This window comes from Bidens hawaiensis, unplaced genomic scaffold (genome assembly GCF_021521415.1).
Source record: "Bidens hawaiensis isolate Kalapana, Puna unplaced genomic scaffold, B.hawaiensis_p1.1 tig00008841_1, whole genome shotgun sequence".
In the NCBI taxonomy this organism is placed as follows: Eukaryota; Viridiplantae; Streptophyta; class Magnoliopsida; order Asterales; family Asteraceae; genus Bidens; species Bidens hawaiensis.
This window is the reverse complement of record NW_027491637.1, coordinates 535,220-545,767: the sequence shown is the minus strand read 5'-3', so window position 1 is coordinate 545,767 and position 10,548 is coordinate 535,220.

Sequence of the window (10,548 nt, the reverse complement as noted above, 5' to 3'; positions counted from 1 at the left end):
AAGGGTTCGAGCCATTTCGAGTGGACCCGAGTTGGCTCAATTTATGAATGAACCAAGCTCAAGCTCCCATGTTCAGCTCGCCTAAAGTTTCGAGCTCGAGCCAATCTAGCTCGACATGTATCGAGTCGAGCTCGAGCTTGGCCTAGCTCGTCTCGGCTCGTTGACAACCCTATATACATGTACCAACCGAACCAATTAAACAATTAACGTAATAAACTTTTGTAAAATATTACACGATTAAGAAAACTAACATAAGTATAGGAAAAAAAGGTTAATACATAAATGGGGACAAAAATGAGATGTGTGATTAGTATTTGTGACCTAAAAAAACCCTTGAAAATTTTCAAAAAAAAAAATTAAAAAAATCATAGCTCATAATATAAATAAAAACAAAACAAAAAACTAGCATAACACAATATTGGGTAGTATAACACAATATAAAAAAAAAATACACAATGACAATAAAAAAAATACACAATCAATGACAAAATAAACAAAAAACACAATGATCTTTTTTCAACAATTTTTTTTAGAACGAGAAAAGGACGGGAGAAACATTTTTGTTTTCTTTTGTTTACTTTTTTTTATTTTTATTTAAATTTGAGTTAAGAGTTTTTATTAATTTTTTGAGGGGTTTGTTTTATGGCCATAAATCTTTTTCATTTTTCTCATTTTTATCTCTTTTTGTATAATAATTTGACCATGTATGGATAAGTATTATATACTATATCAGTAGAGGATTGATAAACTAACATAAACAAGTATCGCATTGCAAATTGTTGCCGTCGCGCGCTTTCATGCTAGTTCTAAATAAATATATGAGCAATAGTTTTTGGAGCGAAGCCACGAAGACGTTGATGCACTTTGGGCCTAGAATTCGGGCTTGTTTAGGCTTTTTGAAGCTAAAGCTAAACAGGTCTTAGAACTAATATTACGGCCCAAATTAGGTTTTCAGGGTAGACAAAGCTTTGTAGGATTATGCCAAATCAGGCTTTTACCGGGCCGAATTCAAAATTTCTAATAAGACCAACCTCATTGCACGTCTAGGCTCTAGCTTACTGGCTCGAATAACAACTTGTAAACATGTGTTTGTAAGTTGTAACCTTATGCTTAAAGCTTCGGCTAGTACGTTCACAGCTAGTTTCAACTTTTTGTTAGTGTTCTTCTAGTGTGTTACAATGGGGTGTCTATTTTGTCCGATTGCCATCTAACATACTTATTTGTGTCATATCGTCTCGGACCCATTTAAATCCATACCGTGTTTGGATCGTGTTTCATTATGTTCATTTATGGACATAAGTATTACGTAGTGACTTAGTAATATTTTAAACAATTATTTTCTACAACTCAATGTAACTTTTTTTTGCACTTGATGTTTTTTTTTCTTTCTTTCTCTCTCATTCCCAAATAATTGAGTTTATATATCTAGCTTTCGAGATTAAAAAAGCAAAGAAAGTATGAGAATAGGGTAGTTAAAACTAATAAAATAAAATTGGTAAATGCAAAGAGTTAATGACATGTTTTATAACGGGGAATTTTTTTTTTAAATGTGAATTTCTTAATCCCTTGTTGGAAGTGGGTATTGAACCCACAACCTCCCCAAACTTTAGTGTATTAGAAGCTTTGTCTCTACCATGGGGAATTGATTTCACATAATCAAAGGAAAATTTAAAAATATAAATAAATAAAAATATTCAACCTTAAACTTAAAACATTTATTCTCTTTAAAATAACTTTTTAAAACTTTTTTGAACCCTTTTATTAAATACATTGTGTTTGTGTTTAAGTTGATATAGTTTAGATATGTAGCGACTTTTTTTTTCTTGCTATGTAAAAAGTTTCAAATAAGCCAGCTCATAAAAATTTTTCCGTGTTGTGTAAAAAATTTCACTTCATAAGCCGATTATGTCTTTACTTGTTCCTTAGTCTCACCTAAGAAAGAAGGGAAATGAAATGGAAGGAAATACAGAAATGGGTGTGTTTCAGAGATATTTTTTTGGAAAAAGGGAAAGAAATATAAGAATGTTTTGTTCCAAGTTTCATTTCAGAGAAGAAAAGAAAGGAAATTGAGAGAAAATGAGAGGTTTTAAATGGTAAATGGTTCCCTTTGAATTTGGAAGGAACTGAAAGGGAAGACGAAAAGTGAAGAGAGGGAAAAGAAAGGAAAACTAGTGAAAATGTTTCCTTTCCAATTTTTTATTAATGAAGCCGGGGACACAAATGCAATTTATAAGCGGAAGACAAAGAACGAAAGTAGCATTTGTATGTAGGAATTACATGAGGAATAGAATGAGCCATTGAAATGGAATGAAATATGGGTGTTTGGTTGGCCAATTGAATGAAATCAACAATTACATAATGGAATCTCATTCCATCAAAACCATTCATTCTCAAACTCCCCCCCCCCCCCTCTTTTAATTTAATTATACTCCTCTTTCACCCTACTCTCTCGACAACACTACTTCGCAACTATTGCCGCCGCCACCCGCTTGACAAGCGCCACCACCAGCGTCGTCGCAGCCACCACAACCATTGTCACTGCCATCGCCACCACCACAGCCACCGTCGCCACGTTACCACCACTATCTTTATTGCGGTTTTTTATTTTGGTTTTTTATTTTTATTTTGAGAGATGAGTATTTTTATTATTTCTATTTCATTCATTCATTTTTTTTTCTACTAAACAACATAAAGTAATAATTTATTCAATTTCAGTGATTAGTCAAATAAGACAAATGAATAATAATGATCTATTCCATTCTCTTCTCCATTTTATTTCGTTCTCCCTTCACTCCATTAGGGATGAGCTCGGTACCGTACCGGTACCGAAATACCGATCTCGAAAAACGCGAATTCTTGGTACCCGGTACCGGTACCGAATAATCGGTTTGGTACCGGTACGGTAAAAAATCAGGAAATACCGGTACTGTACAAATCCCGAAACTTAAAACTTTGGTACCGATTCGGTACCGACGATACCAAATCGGTACCAGGTACCGATACCAATCAATACCGGTACTGGATTTGCTTATCCCTACACTCTGTTACCTCTATGTAGAGGTGTACAAAACCGGTTTTACACCCAAACCGAACCGGTTTGGTCAACGGCTGCTCAAAACCGGTTTGACTCAAACCGATTCGGTTTATAAACCGGTTTAGAAGCAAGATAGGTCGGTCTGGTCAGGTCAGTTCGGTTCATAAACTGGTTTGACCGGTTTTAAACCGGTTTTTCTCAAACTGGTTCGGTTTTAAAACCGGTTTGGTAGATATAAAAGGGAACCGGTGCTGAAACTGACGGGTTGGGTCGGGTTGAGAACCGGTTTGGGTGAAATCGGTTTTAAACCCAAACCGGTTCGATTCGGTTTACCTAAAACCGGTCCCAAACCGGTTTTTTTTACACCTCTTCCTCTCTGTCTCTAGCCAACACATACTATAAAGAATTAGAAATTCGGAAAGTGCTAACTTTCTTGTTGGGCTTTTAAGAAAGTTTCATGACCCAAACCAGCCCATACAAAACCCATATGTTTACACAAGTAAGCCCATGTAGAACCTTTAATCTTTGCCAGCAATGGGATGTGATTTGTGTTTAATATCCAAAAGAAACTCAAAATTAGGCAAATCATACCAGGTCAACTGAATTAATTCAACAAATTATTAGTCAAAAGTGTCTCCCACATGATAAAATGGGTAGAAAATGTGCAAGAATTATCAACTATAATATTAAAATATGATTTCAGTTTAAAAAGTGGGTTGACAGACAAATCATAAAATTATTTTACATATTTTTGATATGGTATCCTAACTTGCGCAACTACGGGAATAAATCTAAGGGATTTTTAAGTTAATCTTTCTCCTGGTTTGATACAAACTAGGGTATAACCCGTGTTACACACGGGTGGAAAAACATGTCACACCCCCCGACCGAAGGCGGAAACGCCGGGGCGTGCGTAGACTGAAAACATGCACATGGTATTAAATGTAAAAACTCTTATTAAAATAAACCAACACAATGTTTAAACCAAACATAATTCAAATAAGAAGCAAGACATAACACTTTATTTATTTAGATTCTAGGTCTGACACATCCCCTAAGTGATACTTCAAGGATCTTTCTTAATTTCCATTACCTGAAAAACATGCGAGAGTGTCAACTAAAAATAGTTGGTGAGAACATAGGTTTTTAAATAGAAAAATATGCATTATGTTGAAAACATTTCATATGTGTTAACTTACTTTATATACTTTAGTGATTACAACCAAACCTCTAACACGATTAGCGAGTCGTCTAATCCACGATTAGACTATTATGTTTAACGTTTAACGATCGTCGGATTCTGAACACACAGGCCTCTACCCGAGGCCTGAGTGGGCGGGTCGGGCCAATAGATCTATCATCATACTACCACGGGCTTAACAAGTTAATGGTTGTATATGCGATTAACTATATACTCGTAATGATCACACACAATGAATATTATGAATAAAGCTTGAATCAAATAGCATTTATAAAATATAGAATAAATAAGTTGCATGTTTCCACCCCAAAGTATAAAACATTTGAAAGCATGTAAAAGGGTCTATGAACTCACCTTGCTTGATAGATGAACACGAACACGAGCAAGAGTTAGTTGAACCGGTCACGGGATGCCCTAGATTAAGTTTCGATTTTAAATTAGTTAGAGTGTCGCATACTAGAATGTTCTAAACCAAGAGCATGACCTTCAGCAAGTTGATTCCCAGGTAAAAGTCACGGGTCCAATGGGACTATTTACGCCACTCTTGCCTTAGGCAGAACCGTTTGCTTGTCAGATACATACATACCCGGTTTATACTCTATTTGTATACTAACTCAAAATGTTTTTAGAATGATTTCGATTAATTAGAAAGTAAGAGGTTAAAAGTGTAATATCATATAGTTTTGTGTATTTATTATTATTTATAAAGGTATAGGGTTCAAAATGTAAATATTATAGTTTATGATGTTTATTGACATTTATGAAAGTATAGGGTTTAAAGTGTAAATATTATAATTTATGATATTTATGATAATTTATGAGTTTTTGAATATGATAAAAATATTCATAGTTGTTCATGGAAAAATTATACTTTTGATTCAAGATCTTGAGAAAATAATTGTGATTTCTTGGAATAACATGATCATCATAATCTTTAAAGCAAAAAGTAAGGATTTTATTAACAATTCATGATGATCATGGTGAGAGTTTATGAACAACTATGAAGATTCAAAGGAAAACTCAAGAACATAAAAACAAACAAGAAGAAATTTATAATAGAAAACAAAAATGTATAAAAACATCAATGAAAAGCAAAATAATTATAAGACTTACTTGTTTATGCTTAGAGAGAAAAGAGATAATGAGATTTGGTGCGAAAAATAATGAGAATGAAAGCCTCTATTTATAGTGGAGGTAAGGAGGTTTAAATCGATTTAGATAGAGATAAAACTTGTTTAAAGATTAATAGATAAAGCTTAATGATAATTATAATAATAATAACTAATAATAATAAAATATATATATATATGTGCGTGTGCGCTTTATAAAAGTGCACGGCACTTTTACAGCCTTTTTTTTTATTTTTTTTCTTTTTCAAATTAAATAATTAGATAAATTAAAACTTAAGGATCAATGTGAAGTTAGAAGGTTCTAGAATATTATATTTTTAAATCACATGATTAATTTAAATACTTATGGTAAAATTAATTATAACAAAATATTTTGTTGCATGTTATAAAATATTAATCGAGGCATTCCGGTTCAACGTGTCATATTAACGATTAAGCATGATTATGATGAAATAAACATAGGATCATACAGTTAAGCATACAAAGTTAATGTTATTAATTAAATAACATATAATTCAACAATAATAAATGTAGACGATGAAATGAATACGATAACTTTATTAAATGAGTAGAAAAACTAGCATTTATTAACAAGAAAATCCATAGATGTTACAAAATATAATAAATTTAAACAACAAATTCATGCAACACAAAACTTCTTCAAACTTTCGGACCAAAACTTTAACCATTTCATTGTCTAGATATTAAAAGTTAAAAGTTACAATAAGTTAATGTACATCGAACAACCAAAAAACATCAACAAAAGACATAAACATGTTCTTTCATATTAAAACACCATCAACTTCTTCAAACATTATATCAAAAGAAACTCATTTTACTTCACCACCTGAAAATATAATAAAACAATAGCATCCAAATTAAATATACAATAATAACATATTTAATGAGTAACATTTGAACATTAATAAAGTTGTTTTTATTAAATTGTTGTTTTTATTAAAACAAAATCAACATGTCTTTCTACCATTTGCCTTTGATACATTTGGTTTTCTGGCTCCAGAGGCTGTGAAATTTTTGAGTAGGGTTCAGCGCGTCGTACACGGAACCTCTTCAGCTTCTAGGTCTCAAAGCTTCGTTTTTAGCAGGATTGGCTTTGCTGTTCAAAAGGGGGTTGCGGCGCAGCTTGTTGCCCGTTTGCCTGCCACTTTATTGTAATCGTTTTATAGTAAATTATATAAAACTTCGATTTTTATACTCTAAATAACATATAACAACAAACAAAGTAAAATGACAACATAAAACATCTTTCTAACTTAAACCATTAAACCAAAAATATATATCAATAAAAACCTTTTTTTGCCGTCATTTTATAACTAACAAATCTTTAAATACTTCTTCAAAAGTTACAAAATATAGAAAAATTGAAATTAGTCAACTTCAAAAAATTATGAAATGGTTTTGATTTTTGACCAATCTTGCAACAAACTTTTAAATCACTGACATTAATATTTTGTTAAATTTGCGAAACTTAAAAACGTTTACAATAAATGAATTCTCAAATAACTTTGGAAAGATTAAAAAATTTGATGTTGACTTTAAAAATAATTAAAGCTGAAAAAATATGACTAATTAATTTATAAATAATTACAAAAATGAAAATCAAATAGGTTAATTTGAAAACTTCAAAAAATTATGGAAAGATTTTAAAATGAGTTTAAAATTATGGAGAGTATTAAAACCTTTAAAACTTTGTTGAAAGATTGGTCAATTTCCGAATTTAAAAGGAGTTTCAATATGTTAATTAAATTTTGTAGTTTTAAGTTTAAATTTGGTCTTCCATGTAAAGATATAAATAATTTGAAATATCTTTATTCATGGGAATAATAATATAAATAAATTATGAAAAGTTGTCATGTTTAATAACATTCACTAAATCATATGTGTCGAATAATATTTATAAATGATGATAAAACGGTTATTTAATTTATGATATATTAAGTATCGATTATTATAAATTATGTCAATTTGAATATTGTGTTTTAAAATAACGCATTTTTTATTTTATTATTAATTAATAATTAATATATATTTACGTAATTTAAAGTAAGATTACATTACAATTATGACAAGTATTTTTAATTTGACAATCAGTTTTTTGAATATTAAAATGATAACTTATTTTAGTTATTGCCAAATGACAAAAAATATAATGTTCTAATTTTACTAATATGACTAATTAATTTAGAAATAATTACAAAAATGAAAATCAAATCAGTTAATTTGAAAACTTCAAAAAATTATGAAAAGATTTTGAAATGAGTTTAAAATTATGGAGAGTATTAAAACCTTTAAAACTTTGTTGAAAGATTGGTCAAATTCCGAATTTAAAAGGAGTTTAAATATGTTAATTAAATTGCATTAAAACCATTAATACAATTTATTGAGTTTAACTATACTTATTAGTTATTTAAACAAATAAGGATAATCAAACTCAATAAATTGTATTAATGGGATACTTAAACCTTATTGCAAGTAAGCCTTGGAAATTTATTTAAGTTATAACTTATTCATTCGGTTTTTTAACAAATAAGGAAAGTTAAAAGATATAAATTGTAATAATGGGATAATTAGGTTATTATTTCGGTCAAACCACAAATTAAGGAATGAGTTTATAAAAATGGAAAAAATTAAAAACATAAAAAAGGGTTGTTCATTCGGGGTTTTTTTTTAAAATAAGGAATGTCAAACTTTATAAAGTGTCATAATTGGATTCTTAAATATGTATAAATCTTAAAATGTAAACTAATATGAATGGTCAAAAATGATTTAATGTCAAAAACGATTTAATATGAATGGTTAAATACTTAAATCGGTCGGAAATTTATTTAAGTTATAACTTATTCATTCGGTTTTTTTAACAAATAATGAAAGTCAACATATAAGCTGTAATAATGGGATAATTATGTTATTATTTCGGTTAAACCACAAATTAAGGAATGAGTTTATAAAAATGGAAAAAAATAAAAACATAAAACAGAGTTGTTCATTCGGTTTTTTTAAAAAATAAGGAATGTCAAACTCTATAAATTGTATTAATGAGATTCTTCAATGTGTATAAATCTAAAAATGTAAACTAATATAAGATTGGAAATTATAATGAGATTTTAAATTAGACGGAATATTTGTCACTTAATTGGAAGTTGACAAAAACAATAGAATAATGATTATATTAATATAGGTAATTTAATGTATATTATAATATTACAAATAAGAAATATACATGAATATTAAAAAAATATATACATCAATATTAAAAAAAATAAAAAATGCATCTTATTAACTAATGTTCAATCAATGCAATTAGCTTATATGAGTCGGAACAATAACCTGAAATGATAAAGTCAAATATTAATAGTCATATTATGGAAGATTTTAATTATAATTTTATAGCCGGAAAATTTGAATGGTCTTACCGGAAAAACGAAATAGTGATACTGACGATGGTATCTCCGATTTTTATTTAGAAGGTAAAATGAAATATTTCGTACATCGATCGGGACAATAACATGAAATAATTAAGTTTTGTTATAACATAGATATTATGGAAGATTTGAATTATAATTTATAACCGGAAAATTTAAATTGGCCTTACCGGAAAAAGAATAATGATAATGTCCATGGATGAAACTGATTTTTATTTAGAACCTAGAAGAACAGCATGTAAAAGAAAAAAACAGGAAAAATATAAAAATTCAAATAAATATAAAACAACCATTGTTATAGGTATAACACATGACCGGAAAAACTTACTAGAAAAACGTAAATACGTAGAAATATTAGCTTCATCGCCGTTTTTGATTTAGAACCTAAACTGATTTTTTTATTTTAAAAAAATCAGTTAACAATGAAAATAAAGATAAAAAGGTTAGATCTACAATAACCGGAAGAAAATATGATGTTGCCGGAAAAAGATATAACCTTGTCGGAAAATCATATAACATTGTTAGCCATTAGAGTATAATATATAACCTTACCGGAAAACGATTAATCTCGATCTACATTACGGAATATAGAAGATGGTGGATGGTGGAGTTAGTAAGCCGAGAGAGAGAGAGAGAGAGAGAGAGATTAAAATGATTATGGTGGAAAATTCTAAAGTTTAAATATAGTATGTGAGATGACACGTGGCCGAATATTAGAGAATATGAGAATAGAAAGTTGCTGACTGGATTGCACATGTGGACAGCCTAGAAGAAAATGATGTGTACAAATTGTATTGCTTTAGTATTTAAAGATAAGGTTTTAGATTGATTAAGATTGCCAGGGTTATATATACGATCAATGTAATTCTGTAATCTTATAGAAATACATGAGTTTTGGATCATAACATTGCTTCTAAGTTCTAACCATATCAATTGATGTTTCAGATTTCTCTAACGTAATTTACTTTTTTTTTGTGCCTTATGCAAGTTATATTGTCTTTATGACAAATAAAAAAATTCATATTCTTTTTGCGCCTTATCAATCCGATAAATGTCTTAGGTATGAATCTAACTTATATTAGTTCTGCACCACAAGTTGCATTTTATCTTATTAACTACCTAGCAGACTAGCAGTGTATTGATAAGTCTCTTAAGATCATTGATGCTAAGGAAAAACTATAAAGTTACAATGAAAATATTACATTACATAAATGAAAATAATTTTAAAGAAGGTTATAGTTTTACATAAAGCAAAAAAAAATAAAAATAAAAAAAACCAACAAGGGTAATTGTTAGTGCACGGAAATTTGACACTGTGGATATGTTATCCTGACATATAATATGGATCAATTATCCTTAGAATATGTTGCAGATCCTGTCAGGATCAATGATCCTCAGTACTTATTATTTATTAACGATTTTCCTTTGTTATCTTGATATTTATGGCAGGTATAACGGCTAATAACCAAGTCAAAGCTATAATCTCGCAATCAAATTAATATACCGCGTGGATAATGAAGGAAAGAGCTAAAATTATGGAAAAACTTGATTCTAGGCTAAAATTAGGATATTTGTTATTCTTTTTCTATTTAAATTGAGTTATGATCAGTTAGGGCACACTACCTATATATAGTACACGTTCATAATCATCCAAGGACAAGCAAGGCTAGCAATACACACACACACTTAGATAATATTGTATCACTGATCATAATCTCCACCAATTGTAACACCCTTTAT